The sequence below is a fragment of the Elephas maximus genome, chromosome 2 (genome assembly GCF_024166365.1).
Source record: "Elephas maximus indicus isolate mEleMax1 chromosome 2, mEleMax1 primary haplotype, whole genome shotgun sequence".
Classification (NCBI taxonomy): domain Eukaryota; kingdom Metazoa; phylum Chordata; class Mammalia; order Proboscidea; family Elephantidae; genus Elephas; species Elephas maximus.
Window position 1 is genome coordinate 210,150,655 of NC_064820.1, and position 17,458 is coordinate 210,168,112.

The 17,458-nt window shown below is 38.7% G+C and overlaps 1 pseudogene; it reads right to left on the bottom strand.

Moving 5' to 3' along the window:
- Window positions 1-14,683: 14,683 nt before the first annotated feature.
- Window positions 14,684-15,603, bottom strand: LOC126068083 (olfactory receptor 2L8-like; annotated as a pseudogene).
- Window positions 15,604-17,458: the final 1,855 nt, after the last annotated feature.

The following is a 17,458-nucleotide window of genomic DNA, read 5'->3' on the forward strand; positions in this document are numbered from 1 at the left end:
ACTCTGAACCATCTGGCAACCAGCGGTTACACAGTCTCCCCTGAGAAGGTCCAAATTACACAAAAGGAGATAAAATATTTGGGGTTTCAGCTCCCCCCTGGCTTTCAGCAGTTGTTAAAAAAAAAAAAAAAAAATTTTTTTTTTTTTTTTGGAAGAAAATTAGCCATCATCTCCCTACCTGCCCATACCATGTAGAAATATTGACGAGGATTTTGGGGCATGGCGGTGTTTTGTAGAATCTGGATTCCCGACTTTGGGTTAATAGCAAAACCTTTATATGAGTCCCTAAAAGGCAAAGAGAGTCAACCCCTAGAATGGACTCAACAGTGCCAAACAGCATTTGAAAGCCATAAAACTAGAACTGGGTAGAACCCCCACCCTGGGCCTTCCAGATTTAATCAAACCTTTCAGGCTATATGTTCAAGAAATAGACAAGCTTTGGGCATGGTCACCCAACAAATTGGCCCTCTCATTAAACCAGTGGCATATTTCTCTAAACAACTAGACCCAGTGGTGCAGGGATGGCCAGCTTCTTTGCAGGTAGTCGCTGCCACTGCAGTTCTGGTCAAAGAAGCATCTAAATTTACCTTGGGGTAACCTATAGAGGTGCTGATGCCCCATCGGGTTCAAACTGTTCTAGAGGAAATTGGCTCTCAAGAGGAAGAATAACCCAATATCAGGTCATATTACTGGACTCTCCTGAAGTGACTTTGAATGTTTGTCAAATTTTAAATCCTCGCATGCTTCTGCCTGCTTCAAATCAGGAAGACAGCGAACCAACCCATTACTGCATTGAAACAATAGATGAAGTTTATACCGGCAGTCCTGACCTATAAGACAGACCATTAGAGAATACTGATGCAGTATGGCTCACTGATGGGAGCAGTTTTGTAGCATAGGGCATCCGCAGGGAAGGGTATGCTATAGTAAGCTTGCATGATATTGTATAGGCTCAGCCTGTACCTCTTCAGACCTCTGCCCAAAAGGCCTAACTCATTGCTCTCACTCACAAGCACTACAACTAGCTAAAGACAAGAAAATTAACATGTATACGGACTTTCAATATTCCTTTTCCATCATACATTTTCATGGCGCTATTTGGAAAGAAAGAGGACTTTTAAACTGAAAGAACTCACCAGTGAAACATGGTGATCTTATTTTAGATCTTTTAGAGGCAATGCACCTACCTAAGTAGGTGACTGTCATTCATTGTAAAGGACATCAAAAAGAAAATTCCCCAGTTTCTCAAGGTAATAATAGGGCCGATGCTGTAATTAAAAATGCAGCCCAAGACCAATCTCAGCAATCCAAATGACTCTAATTCCTGATATTAGTCTTTCAAATATTTGCACTGAGTATAACCCAGAAGATATTTAGGATGCAGAGACCCAAGGGTTTGAGAGGCAGACTGATGGGCAGTACTTAAATGAAAGTAAAAACTTTTACATTCCCAGCTTCCAACTGTGGAAAGTTGTCAAAGAAGCCCATGAGGCTAGTCACTATGGCCAAGAAAAGCTGTACCTTCAGCTTAGAGCCTTAATACAAGGAAGAAACTTAAAGAGTGTGGTCCAACAGGTATGTAAAGGTTGTGAAGTATATCTGAGAAATAACCCAAATACTCACCTCATACCTCCTCAATTAACAAAGCTCATCCAGCATAGGGGAACATATCCAGGGGAGGACTGACAGATAGACTTCAGAATGATGCCTCCTTACCAGGGGTTCAAATATCTTCTAGTATTTGTGGACACCTTCACAGGATGGTTGGAAACCTATCCAGTAAGGGCTGAAAAGACCACTGAAGTGTGTAAATTGCTATTGAAGGAGATTAGACCTAGATTTGGCCTGTCCAGATCCCTTCAAAGTGATGTGGCCCCTCCTTTGTATCTGTATCCCAATCCCTGGGCATTTGGTATAAACGTCATTCAGCTTGGAGACCCCAGTCGTCAGGAAAAGATGAAAGAACGAACCAAACTTTTAAGAGGCCTCTTACCAAGTTATGCCAGGAACTCTAGAAGTCTGGATAAACATGCTACCCATTACCCTGATCAGGGTAAGAGCAGCTTCTAGGAGAGCTCTAAAACTGAGCCCATTTAAACTGACATATAGAAGATCTTTCCTAAAAGCAGATAACTTTCTTAATCAGGAAACACAACAAATGTTGCAGTACATCACCAATCTAGAAGTACAGACAGCATTCCAGGAATATGGCAACCAGATTCTCCCTGAGCCTACAAATGGAGGGGGGCTCCCATTTCACCCTAGAGACCTAGTCCTTTTGAAAACTTGGCAGGAAGGAAACCCTGGAGATCAGCTAACTGAAAAATGGGTGGGAAGAGGAGGCAGGGCCAAGATGGTGGACTAGGTGGATGCTACCGTGGATCCCTCTTGCAACAAAGACTTGGAAAAACAAGTGCATAGATCACATACATAACAATCTACGAACTCTGAACAACAAACACAGACTTAGAGATGGAAAACGAACAAATACGGGCAGACAGCGACTGTTTTCAGAACTAGGAGCCAGCGTACCAGGCAGGTGACCTTCGGAGTCCGATCTGGGGCAGAGCCCTGGGGGGCAGATGGCAGAGACAAGGGGCCCAGCCCTACCCCCCCGAACCCATCCCGGGAGGAAGTCTAGCTGGTTGGCGCGGGCGGCGTAGCGGCGCAGCCAGTGGGAGAAGCACCCGGGAGGCAGTGACTGATCTTGGAGCGGGGAGAGCAGCGTCCCAGCCAGGGAGCCGTCCCGCCGGGAGTTTGGCAGGAAGCGGGCATGGTGCGAACGGGGGGATCAGCTATATTTCCCTAAAGCGACCCCGGGGCGGGGACCACACATTCGTGCGGGGGACGCCCACCCAGTGCGCGCGTGCGGCGCGGCGCACCAGAGGGAGAAGTCCCTGGGAGGAAGTGACAGGTCTTGGAGCGGGAGAGCAGCGTCCCGGCCGGGGAGCCGTCCCGCTGGGATTCTGGTGCACACGGGTGGGGCGTGAGCACGGGGTCCAATTATTTTCCCCTGAATAGACCCCGGGGGTGGGCCCACCCGTTCGTGCAGGAGACGCCCACCCAGTTCGAGTGAGCAGTGCGGCGCACCGGAGGGAGAAGTCCCCGGGAGGAAGTGACTGGTCTCGGAACGGGGAGAGTAGCGTCCCAGCCGGGAAGCCGTCCCGTTGGGATTTTGGCGGACGGGGGCGGAGCGTGAACGCAGGGATCAGCTCTATATTCTGTGGTGCTACACTCCTAGCTCTCTGATCCCTCCCCCACCCTCCTCAGGTGGCTCCATTAACATCCGAATACCCTGAGCCAGAGGGAGAACTCTGATAGGGATCTGACTGCATTTTTTTATAGCTGATTACCTGTAAAATCTAGTTTTCCAGTGATGGCTCGGAGACAGCAGTCCATATCAAACCACATAAAGAAACAGACCATGACAGCTTCTCCAACCCCCCAAACAAAAGAACCAAAATCTTTCCCAAATGAAGATACAATCCTGGAATTATCAGATACAGAATATAAAAAACTAATTTACAGAATGCTTAAAGATATCACAAATGAAATTAGGATAACTGCAGAAAAAGCCAAGGAACACACTGATAAAACTGTTGAAGAACTCAAAAAGATTATTCAAGAACATAGTGGAAAAATTAATAAGTTGTGAGAATCCATAGAGACAGCATGTAGAAATCCAAAAGATTAACAATAAAATTACAGAATTTGACAACGCAATAGAAAGTCAGAGGAGCAGACTTGAGCAATAAGAATGTAGACTGGGACTTCTGGAGGACCAGGGAATCAACACCAACATAGCTGAAAAAAAATCAGATAAAAGAATGAAAAAAAATGAAGAAACCCTAAGAATCATGTGGGACTCTATCAAGAAGGATAACTTGCGAGTGACTGGAGTCCCAGAACAGGGAGGGGGGACAGAAAACACAGAGAAAATAGTTGAAGAACTCCTGACAGAAAACTTCCCTGACATCATGAAAGACGAAAGGATATCTATCCAAGATGCTCATCGAACCCCATTTAAGATTGATCCAAAAAGAAAAACACCAAGACATATTATCATCAAACTTGCCAAAACCAAAGACAAACAGAAAATTTTAAAAGCAGCCAGGGAGAAAAGAAAGCTTTCCTTCAAGAGAGAATCAATAAGAATAAGTTCAGACTACTCAACAGAAACCGTGCAGGCAAGAAGGGAAAGGGATGACGTATACAGAGCACTGAAGGAGAAAAACTGCCAACCAAGGATCATATATCCAGCAAAACTCTCTCTGCAATATGAAGGAGAAATTAAGATATTTACAGATAAACACAAGTTTAGAGAATTTGCAAAAACTAAACCAAGACTGCAAGAAATGCTAAAGGAGATTGTTTGGCCGGATGACCAATAATATCAGGTACCAGCACAATACAAGGTCACAAAACAGAACGTCCTGATATCAACGCAACTCAAATAGGGAAAGCACAAAAACAAACAAATTAAGACTAATTCTAAAAAATAAATAAATAAACAAAATAATACACATAACAGGAAATCATGGAAATCAATAGATAAACGATCACAATAATCAAAAAGAGGGACTAAATATAGGAGGCATTGAACTGCCAGATGGGGAGTGATACAAGGCGATATAGAACAATACAGGTTAGGTTTTTACTTAGAAAAATAGGGGTAAATAATAAGGTAACCACAAAAAGGAATATCAATTCCATAACTCAAGAAAAAAGCCAAGAAAAACGTAACGACTCAGCAAACATAAAGTCAAACATTATGAAAATGAGGATCTCACAAGCTACTAAGAAAAACGTCTCAGCACAAAAAAGCATGCAGAAAAATGAAATGGCCAACAACACACATGAAAAGCCATCAAAATGACAGCAGTGAAAACTTATTTATCTATAATTACGCTGAATGTAAATGGACTAAATGCACCAATAAAGAGACAGAGAGTCACGGACTGGATAAAGAAACACGAGCCATCTATATGCTGCCTACAAGAGACACACCTTAGACTTAGAGACACAAATAAACTAAAACTCAAAGGATGGAAAAAAATATATCAAGCAAATAATAAGCAAAAAAGAAGAGGAGTAGCAATATTAATTTCTGACAAAATAGACTTTAGACCTAAATCCACCACAAAGGATAAAGAAGGACACTATATAATGATAAAAGGGACAATTGATCAGGAAGACATAACCATATTAAATATTTATGCACCCAATGACAGGGCTGCAAGATACATAAATCAAATTTTAACAGAATTGAAAAGTGAGATAGACACCTCCACATTTATAGTAGGAGACTCCAACACACCACTTTCGGAGAAGGACAGGACATCCAGTAAGAAGCTCAATAGAGACACGGAAGACCTAATTAAAACAATCAACCAACTTGACCTCATTGACTTATACAGAACTCTCCACACAACTGCTACAAAATATACTTTCTTTTCTAGTGCACATGGAACATTCTCTAGAATAGACCACACATTAGATCATAAAACAAATCTTTGCAGAATCCAAAACATCGAAATATTACAAAGCATCTTCTCAGACCACAAGGCAATGAAGCTAGAAATCAATAACAGAAAAACTAGGGAAAAGAAATCAAATACTTGGAAAATGAACAATACCCTCCTGAAAAAAGACTGGGTTATAGAAGACATCAAGGAGGGAATAAGGAAATTCTTAGAAAGCAACGAGAATGAAAATACTTCCTATCAAAAACTTTGGGACACAGCAAAAGCAGTGCTCAGAGGCCAATTGATATCGATAAATGCACACATACAAAAAGAAGAAAGAGCCAAAATCAGAGAACTGTCCCTACAACTTGAACAAATAGAAAGTGAGCAGCAAAAGAACCCATGAGGCACCAGAAGAAAACAAATAATAAAAATTAGAGCTGAACTAAATGAATTAGAGAAGAGAAAAACAATTGAAAGAATTAACAAAGCCAAAAGCTGGTTCTTTGAAAAAATTAACAAAATTGATAAACCATTTGCTAGACTGACTAAAGAAAAACAGGAAAGGAAACAAATAACCCGAATAAGAAACGAGAAGGACCACATCACAACAGAGCCAAATGAAATTAAAAGAATCATTTCAGATTACTATGTAAAATTGTACTCTAACAAATTTGAAAACCTAGAAGAAATGGATAAATTCTTGGAAAGATACTACCTACCTAAACTAACACATTCAGAAGTAGATCAACTAAATAGACTCATAACAAAAAAAGAAATTGAAACGGTAATCAAAAAACTTCCAACAAAAAAAAGTCCTGGCCCAGACGGCTTCACTGCAGAGTTCTACCAAACCTTCAGAGGAGACTTAACACCATTACCACTGAAGGTAATTCAAAGCATAGAAAAAGATGGAATACTACCCAACTCATTCTATGAATCTACCATCTCCCTGATACCAAAACCAGGTAAAGACATTACAAAAAAAGAAAATTTTAGACCTATATCCCTCATGAACATAGATGCAAAAATCCTCAACAAAATTCTAGCCAATAGAATCCAACAATACATCAAAAAAAAAATTCACCCTGATCAAGTGGGATTTATACCAGGCATGCAAGGCTGGTTTAATATCAGAAAAACCATTAATGTAATCCATCACATAAATAAAACAAAAGATAAAAACCACATGATCTTATCAATAGATGCAGAAAAGGCATTTGACAAAGTTCAACACCCATTTATGATAAAAACTCTTACCAAAATAGGAATTGAAAGAAAATTCCTCAACATAATAAAGGGCATCTATGCAAAGCCAACAGCCAATATCACTCTAAATGGAGAGAACCTGAAAGCATTTCCTTTGAGAACGGGAACCAGACAAGGATGCCCTTTATCACCGCTCTTATTCAACATCGTACTTGAAGTCCTAGCCAGGGCAATTAGGCTAGACAAAGAAATAAAGGGTATCCGGATTGGCAAGGAGGAAGTAAAGCTTTCACTATTTGCAGATGACATGATCGTATACACGGAAAACCCTAAGGAATCCTCCAGAAAACTACTGAAACTAATAGAAGAGTTTGGCAGAGTCTCAGGTTATAAAATAAACATACAAAAATCACTTGGATTCCTCTACATCAACAAAAAGAACACCGAAGAGGAAATAACCAAAGCAATACCATTCACAGTAGCCCCCAAGAAGATAAAATACTTAGGAATAAATCTTACCAAGGATGTAAAAGACCTATACAAAGAAAACTATAAAACTCTGCTACAAGAAATTCAAAAGGACATACTTAAGTGGAAAAACATACCCTGCTCATGGATAGGAAGACTTAACATAGTAAAAATGTCTATTCTACCAAAAGCCATCTATACATATAACACACTTCCAATCCAAATACCAATGTCATATTTTAAGGGGATAGAGAAACAAATCACTAATTTCATATGGAAGGGAAAGAACCCCCGGATAAGCAAAGCTTTACTGAAAAAGAAGAAGAAAGTGGGAGGCCTCACTCTACCTGATTTCAGAACCTATTATACAAGCCACAGTAGTCAAAACAGCCTGGTACTGGTACAACAACAGGCACATAGACCAATGGAACAGAATTGAGAACCCAGATATAAATCCATCCACGTATGAGCAGCTGATATTTGACAAAGGACCAGTGTCAGTCAATTGGGGAAAAGATAGTCTTTTTAACAAATGGTGCTGGCATAACTGGATATCCATTTGCAAAAGAATGAAACAGGACCCATACCTCACACCATGCACAAAAACTAACTCCAAGTGGATCAAAGACCTAAACATAAAGACTAAAATGATAAAGATCATGGAAGAAAAAATAGGGACAACCCTAGGAGCCCTAATACAGGGCATAAACAGAATACAAAACATTACCAAAAATGATGAAGAGAAACCAGATAACTGGGAGCTCCTAAAAATCAAACACCTATGCTCATCTAAAGACTTCACCAAAAGAGTAAAAAGACCACCTACAGACTGGGAAAGAATTTTTAGCTACGACATCTCAGACCAGCACCTGATCTCTAAAATCTACATGATTCTGTCAAAACTTAACCAAAAAAAGACAAACAACCCAATCAAGAAGTGGGCAAAGGATATGAACACACATTTCACTAAAGAAGACATTCAGGCAGCCAACAGACACATGAGAAAATGCTCTCGATCATTAGCCATTAGAGAAATGCAAATTAAAACTACGATGAGATTCCATCTCACACCAACTAGACTGGCATTAATCCAAAAAACACAAAACAATAAATGTTGGAGAGGTTGCAGAGAGATTGGAACTCTCATACACTGCTGGTGGGATTGTAAAATGGTACAACCACTTTGGAAATCCATCTGGCGTTATCTTAAAGAGTTAGAAATAGAACTACCATACAACCCAGAAATCCCACTCCTCGGAATATACCGTAGAGATACAAGAGCCTTCACACAAACAGATATATGCACACCCATGTTTATTGCAGCTCTGTTTACAATAGCAAAAAGCTGGAAGCAACCAAGGTGTCCATCAACGGATGAATGGATGAATGGGTAAATAAATTGCGGTCTATTCACACAATGGAATACTACGCATCGATAAAGAACAGTGACGAATCTGTGAAACATTTCATAACATGGAGGAACCTGGAAGGCATTATGCTGAGCGAAATGAGTCAGAGGCAAAAGGACAAATATTGTATCAGACCACTATTATAAGATCTTGAGAAATAGAAAAAACGGAGAAGAACACATACTTTTGTGGTTACAAATGGGGGAGAGAGTGAGGGAGGGAAAGGGCTTTTTATTGATCAATCAGTAGATAAGAACTGCTTTGGGTGAAGGGAAAGACAACAGTCAATACAAGGAAGGTCAGCCTAATTGTACTGGACTAAAAGCAAAGAGGTTTCTGGGATAAAATGAAAGCTTCAAACGTCAGCGGAGCAGGGGCTGGGGTCTGGGGAACTTGGTTTGAGGGGACTTCTAAGTCAATGGGCAAAATAATTCTGTTATGAAAACATTCTGCATCCCACTTTGAATTGTGGCGCCTGGGGTCCTAAATGCCAACAAGCGGCCATCTAAGATACATCAATTGGTCTCAACCCACCTGGAGCAAAGGCAAAGGAAGAACACCAAGGTCACATGACAACTAAAAACCCAAGAGACAGAAAGGTCCACATGAACCAGAGACCTACATTATCCTGAGACCAGAAGAACTAGTTGGTGCCCGGCCACAATCGATGTCTGCCCTGACAGGGAGCACAACAGACAACTCCTGAGGGAGCAGGAGACCAATGGGATACAGACCCCAAATTCTCATAAAAAGACCATACCTAATGGTATGACTGCGACTAGAGGAATCCCAGAGACAATGCTCCCCAGAACTTCTGATGGCACAGGACAGGAACCATCCCCGAAGACAACTCATCAGCCATGAAAAGGACTGGTCAGTGGGGGGGAGAGAGATGCTGATGAAGAGTGAGCTAATTAAATCAGGTGGACACTGGAGAGTGTGTAGGCAACTCTTGACTGGAGGGGGGATGGGAAGATAGAGAGAGAGGGAAGATGGCAAAATTGGCATGAAACGAGAGACTAAAAGGGCTGACTCAATAGGGGGAGAGCAAGTGGGAGAAGGGAGTAAGATGTATGTAAACCTACATGTGACAGACTGATTGGAATGGTAAATGTTCACTTGAAGCTTAATAAAAATTAATTAAAAAAAAAAATGGGTGGAAACATACTAGGTATTGCTAACCACATCTTCTGTCCTTAGGCTAGAGGGAGTCACTCCGTGGGTCCACCACTCCAGAGTGAAACCATACATTCTGTGCAGGCAACCTGAAGGCCATCCCTTGGATCAGGATCTGCAGAAACAGGACTCCTGTATCAGAGAGCCAATCCAGGGACTCAAATGGTTATTCAAGAGACAAAAACAAAGCTATCTAAGATAAGTATGACAACATAAATGTGATAGAACTGTTAAAGATCATTTTCATTTTAATGATCCTCCTGGTCCTTATATTAGCCTTCTCCTACCAAATACCTATCTTTGGGCTGAACTCTTTCTCCTGGTGTTGACATGTTTCTTACTATTACTATTACTAGTATTATTGTTCTTCTTTCGTTAGTGACAGTAGCAGTATATGACTACTGGACTGCCCAAGTTCTTGGTTGGGCACATTGTAGTTTTAGTGATTGGTTAGATAAGACTGCAAATATTTACCGTTGTTTGCCTACATCCCTAAGAGACAATGAATCTTGTGATCAGCCTTGTCCTCATGCTTCCCTTTTCCCTGACCTATGTGGCAACAGACAGAGCCCAAGATTGGGTCACCAGCTATGTGGTCTCAACTTCTGGGGTGGTGGCCACAGGGATGAACCTAAGCAACTGCTGGATATGACATACTAGGATTGAGGCCCTGGACAGTGCACCCTAATACTCGGGTGGCCTGTGGCTGTAATGTAAGGTGAACTACTTTTTACTGCATATTATAAAACCTCTCCCAGCCTTTTGTTCTGAGAGACAGTGCTTTGAGAGTGATCTCCCTGTCTCCTTACTTGTCACAAGTAATAAACTATGCCTTGCTCTAAATTCACTTGACTCTTAGTTATTCTTAACAAGAGTACAAGCAGTGAACCCATTGCATTCAGTAACACCAAGACATGAATTGCTTTGCAAAGATGTTATTTTTTATGCTTCTATTCAGATTGAAAATAAAATACTACTCACCAAAGTAGGATGTAGATAATTTTCTTTATGAACTATGTTATGCCAATTGACCTAGATATTCACTGAGACTATGGTCCTTAGCCCTCAGCCCCAGCAATTCGGTCCCTCAAGGTGTTTGGATGTATCTAGGATGCTTCTATGACTTTCCCTTGATTGAATTGTTCTGACTTTCCCTATATTGTGTGTTGTCTTTCCCATCACCATGTTGACACCTGTCTCCTATCTATTTAGTGATTTTCCCTTGTCCAGAAGAACTAGATGGAGCCTAACTACCACTACCGACTGCTTCAGCAGGGATCACAAAAGAGGGTCCAGAACAGAGCAGAAGAAAAATGTAGAACAAAATTCAGATTCCCAAAAAATGACCAGACATACTGATCTGAAAGAAACTGGGGGAACCACTGAGACTATGGCCTCCAGGCACCCTTCTAACTGAGAACTGAAATCAGTCTGGAAGCCTACTTTTCAGACAAAGTTAGACAGGCCTACAAAACAAACAATAACACACATGAGGAATGTCCTTCTTAGTTCAATCAAACACACAAGACCAAATGAACAACTCCTGCCTAAAAGCAAGAGGAGGAGGCAGGAAGGGACAGGAAAAGTGGAGGATTAGACATGGGAAACCTGGGGTGGAAAGGAGGGGGGTGCTCTCATATTACAGTGATTGCAACCAATGTCACAAAACAATTTGTGTATAAATTTTTGAATGAGAATCTAACTTGAGATGTGAACTTTCACCTAAAGAAAAATTATAAATACAAAAACCAAAAAGAAATGAAAATCCTGAAAAAAAAGCCTCAGTTTAGTGATTCATATGTTTATGAATCATATATTCATATTATTTATATATTTCTTTTTTAAATATGAATCTCATTAGTATAAGGATGACCATGTGAGGTGAGTTATTCAAGACCTTACAGTGACCTAGTGAAATAACCGGGTAATCTGGAGGGATTTCTGCTAGAGACTAAACCATGCACTGTTTTTGAGGAAACACAAATTTTCCTTCCCTCTGCCCATCTTGTTTTTGTTCAAAATTAATTTCAAAGAAAGATCATTGTTGATCACAAAAGGATCAAAATCATTTGATTTGGCCTGATCATTTATGCAGGTGAAGCAAGAGTGTGACTTTGCCATAATTGCCTCCTCAGGTTGTCTTTCCTGGTCATTTTATAAGGATCCTCAACTGTGTTACTGAAAGCCTCTGAAGCCCAAGAAACTCTTCACTATGTTTCATATAAGTTGGATCACTCCCTGTCTTCTCCCAAAAATATCCTAAAGTTCTGGGCCTTGCAGTATGTGACCTTCCTTACTCAGCTGTAAGGCTGGGAAACAAGCAAACCAGGTGCCAGGTCAATTTCTATGTAAGGGCTTTGTAAGTCAGCCTCGGTTTATTAAGAGTGCTGAGCAGACCTGAACCTGCATGTCTATAGATAAGAATTATTTTGCATTGCCATCAGCTACCTAGAATTTAGTATTTCAAAATGGCTTTCACAGAATCAGGTCAGCGACTCAGAAGAGTCTCTTCTGATGTCTAGCCAATAGACAGTAGGCTTGCGTGTAATTCTACATGAGATTACACATTGCATCAAAATTTTTCATTACCAACACAACTAGAGAGGAAGAGTGCATAATTGTTTATTTTTGTATAGTGACTTAGAATTAGTTATCATATTTGATATTTAGACAAAGAAAATTTTCAGTTATTTAGAATGTTATGGAGATTAAGAACCATAAAATTATTAGGGTTAAAGAGTGTATAGAGTATAAACAGTATAAAGAGAATACACAATGAGTATTTGCATGTGTGTTTCTAAATCATATACTTCCATGAAATTCTACAATGGTCAATCATCAGCATTAATCATAGATGAATCAAGAAGTAGGTAAACAGATATTTTGGTAGATAGAAACTGATTACTAGAGTATAGCCTTCAAATTTTGGTTTGGAACAGGGGTCAGTTTATACAACTTCATTGCACAAGTAAATCACACAAAATGTAGGTCACAACTAGCTCTGTCGCTTGATAGAAATGTAAACATGAGTTAGTGAATTTAATTCTCTGAGACTGTATATGAGTGACCTAATTCAGTCAAATAAAACTTTCTTTGTGAGCTTCCATGGTTAATGAGATACATGACTTTTTCAATTGTTTATTCTAAATACTTCTAATACTTTATATATAACAGTACATAATTTTAACCAAAGTTCTTTTAATCACTTGCAGAAGACTCCTTTTCCTATGTGATGAATATAAATAAAATTAAAATCAGGATCATTGTCTTTTTATATCTTCTCGCTTTCACAAACATCTGGCTTGGTCAGCTGATAGTAATCTTACAAAGCATCATATGAACAAAGTCATTGTTCTGAGTAAGATTCTTTGAATATATTTGAAACAAAAGTACATATTCTTCTCTCACCCCTGCATTTAACACTTTAATGGAGGCTCACCAAAAGCCCTGATTCCAGGCCTTGCTGACCTGGTTATTGATTCTAACACTTTTTTTTTTTTATTCATTTGGGAATGTCCAGTGGGACTTGGACAATATAGAGCAAGACATTAATGACACAGGATGGGCCCAGGCCAAGAATGGAGACGGAGTTCTGATAATATTTCTAGATGTTTTCACAGGTGTATTAAAGGTCAGTCAGTGGTGAAAGATGCAGATATATTTAGTTAGTCCCTTCGATATTACCACTTCACTGATGTTTTAAGGAGTCATCTATTTTATATATTTTTTTCAGTAACTGCATAATAATGTTGTGTCTGCATATATCAATTTGTTCATCAGTTTTGGTTATGTTGGCCAATAAATTAAATAAATTAAAATAGGATGTGATGAATTTAATAAAATACATAAGCAGAAATTCTTCAAATATGCAGTTTGAAAGTTATTTTTTATTTTAGGTATTATTTTTTCAAATTGTATTCATTCTGTTTGAAAGGCCTATTAAATTATTAAACAATCTTTTATTATTGAAATAGGCTATGAGAAAAGGATAGTATTAATAACTTGGAGGGGATAATATTTTTAAAATATGAAATAATACAATTTTTTTCCATAAAATACCTTAAATGTCCTTAGATTAGCCATGGTCTCTAGTAACTGAATTAACAATACATTTAAACTGAGAAGTAATATTGGTTCCATATAAAAGTGTTTTTTTTTTATTTTTTTTTATTTTACAAGGTTTTGAAAATATTTTAACTTTTTAAATTTCCGGCGAAGACAACAGGTCATTGAGCATGTGCTGAGAGTTTATTGCAAGAGTGGCTCTGATAGTCTATAAATTGTATTAATTTACTTATAAAGCAAGCTTTCATTCTTCTAAAGTCCAGGCGTCAACTCCCCAACCGTAATTATTGACCCTGAGGTAAAACCTGTTAATAAATCACGTGCTTAGGATTTACCCAGATAAATCATATTGAAGACAAATTCACCATCTATCTTCCATAGTGTATAAGATCTAAAGATGTGCAAACCTTTCTGCCTATTCCCTATACCCATCAGTTCTGAATATTAAGAATATAAGAATAATTACATAACCACTGAAAGTAAAAATTAGAAGAAATAAACCTAACATTCATTTGCTTTCAATTACAGCCTTCCATCCTAAAATATTTATTGTCTTATTGTCCTAACTTATTCATATTGGAAAATTAATTAAATATAGTAGACCTGCATGCTGAATAGTAACTTCAAGTTAGGCAGTTTCCATTTCCATTTTCTACATTTTAATAAAATCTTACTTTTGGAAAGTACATTTCTTTCATATTGATGGAAAAATCATCACCACAAAGAACGTAAAGATTGTAGACATACTTTTGTGTGTGTGTGTCAAATATCAGTTTTTTAATCCTTTAAATTTAGTCCTTGTCTTCAGTCTTGAGTATTTTTATAGTGCATATGCACCACTGAGCCAATTTGCAACTGTAGCTTGAGTACTGATGCAAAAATTTTTGTTATTCATAAAGATGTTCTCTGAATGATTCTTCTCAGGGCCCCCATCACCTCCTTGTTCCTCAGGCTATAGATGACAGGATTGAGCATAGGGCTGATGATGGTGTAGAAAACAGCCAGAACTTTGTCCTCTGTTGGAGATGAAAAGGATCTTGGGCGTAGATAAATGTAAGCAACGGGTGCATAATAGAAGGTCACCACAGTGAGGTGGGTAATACAGGTAGAATAGGCCGTCTTCCTTCTGATGAGGGCATGTGGTAGACAGCAAGGAGAATCTGGCCATAGGGACAAGTAATGCCCTTGAAAGGAAACACAAGGAACAAGCTGGTGCTCACAAACACTATGTACTCATAGACCCAGGTGTCCATGCAAGCCAGAGTCCACATGGCTGGGACATCACAGAAAAAATGATTGATGGCCCTGGACCGGCAATAGGGGATATGGAGTGCATATGCAGTGCGAGCACAAGAGTTGATAGACCCCATTATCCAAGATCCTGTTATCATCAGCACAAACACTTTTCTGTTCATATGAATGCGATAGGGGAGAGGAAAGCAAATGGCCACATAAAGATCATAGGCCATAGATGTCAAGAGACGTGTTTCTGCGCCTGCCAAAGTCAAAAAGAAGAAACTCTGTACTCCACATCCAGTGAAGGAGACAGACTCAATTCCAAACAGGAAGTTGGCAGCCATCTTGGCGACAATGGTAGAGATGTAATTCAGGTCCATGAGGGAGAGCTGACTAAGTAGGAAGTACATGGGTGTGTGGACATGAGTGTCCAAGAAAACGAGGAGTGTCATGGACAGGTTGCTAATCAGAACCATTACGGAAATTAGAATGATGAGAATAAAGAGGAATAGGCCAATTTTTCATGGCGAGAACAATTAGATGAAATCAGTTGATGTTTGGTTATAATTTTCCATCAGGCATTCATGTGGTTTTTCTAAACACAGAGGAGTAAATAAGTTAGGGAAGTGAGTTGTTTCTTTTGTTGTTGTTGTTTATTTGTTTTTCATTCCTTAGTTTACTCAGACCATGAATTATTAATGAAATTTACTTCTCTTAAATAAAGGACTAAGCTACTTTGAGAAAAAGCCTCATTTTCTGACCTTTAGATCAAATTTGTGGAGGTGCACATTTCTGACCAAAATATGTCATAAGAAATGTATGAAGTTATTAAAAAAAAAAAAAAAACTTTCTATAATGATTTAGTAGGATATGGATGTTTTATTGTACCACATAAAATTAGGGTTCATTAAGGTTAGATCTTATACTAAATCATATGCATTGAAAATTTATTATAGACTCATATCACAAAGAAATTTTTATGACTTCAGGGAAGGGTGTGTTTTCTTCTAAATTTATGTCCTGAGATTTACTGCAGTGGTGTATCAGCTCATGTTGAGGAGCAGTATTTCTTTCTTGAGCACTCTTTGCACATTAATGCCAAATCAAATTTCCTTGAAGTCAGGTATCATTATTTGGATCATCTGTTAAGAAACGTGATGGATTTTCATTGCCAAGTACCAACCATTTACACAAAGTCATATTAATTCATATATACCTTTTCATTTTCAATTTTCTCTGCTTTGCATTCCCTTCTGCCACCTCACTGAATTTCCAAATTTCTAGTTAAAGTAAACCATTTATTGGAGTGTCTATATGCCATGGTCACTGTAGCTTCCTGATTCTGCTCAAGCTCTTTCCAAAGTGCATTCTGTCACTGTTTCCCTGATGCTTAACTGACATACCACATTACACAGTGGCACCTTCTCTTACTCATTCATTTTTTCTCAAATGTTTTCTTGTATTTAAAACCAAAGTTATGTGATGATTAATAGATACATTATAAACTGAAAAAGAAAAACTGTAGAGAGATTAAGAACGAGAGCAAGAGATGAGACATTGAAACATGAAAAACTTCAGGAACTTTGAAAGAAGGAATGCAGATGAAGGACTGGTCCCTCACTTAAATGTAAAAAAGAATAGCATCTTGAAAATTTTACTAGGTAGAGGTGGGTGGGAGAATTCTCCAGAATGAAGACCACAAATGTACAATCTCTATATGCTATGTCCAAAAAGAGTTGTAGTGTTTAGGTCTAAAGTATTATGTTAAAGATAAATTCACCACAACTTTGAGAGGTCTCCAAAATGAAAGAGGGAGATCCATACGTGCAGGGACTGATGCCCAATAAGCAAGGTATGCATGGGCTTATTTGTGCTTACTTACTAATCTGTAGTGCCCAATTTCACCTGTTTTTCATCACATCAAATATGTGGGGAAACCCATGTGAAATTGGGCACTACAGATTAGTAACTAAGCACAAGTAAATCAATGCATACCTTGCTTAATGTAAATCCATTTACATCTTGCTTACTGGCTAATCTGCCCTGCACACGTATGTTCATGCACACAGGTACACACACACTTATATAAAGTAAGTTAAAAATGATTGAGAAAATATACATGAAGAGAAAAAAATTCTAAAAAAACATTTCAAATCTTCAGAGAGGCATGAGAAGTTATTAAATCAACAATATAGAATATTATACTATATAAAAGAAAATTCCAGATAAAAAGAAAGGACTCCTGGAAACTAAAAATGTAATAATATATATAAGAGATTCAATTAAAATTTTGAAAGATAAGTGGAGAGAATCCTGAAGAAAAAAAGAAGACAAACAACAAAACATTAAACAATTGACTTTTAGAAGATAAGAGAATTAGGGATTTTAGTAGAGGAATACCCTACATACGTTTATGGGTATTCCTTGAAA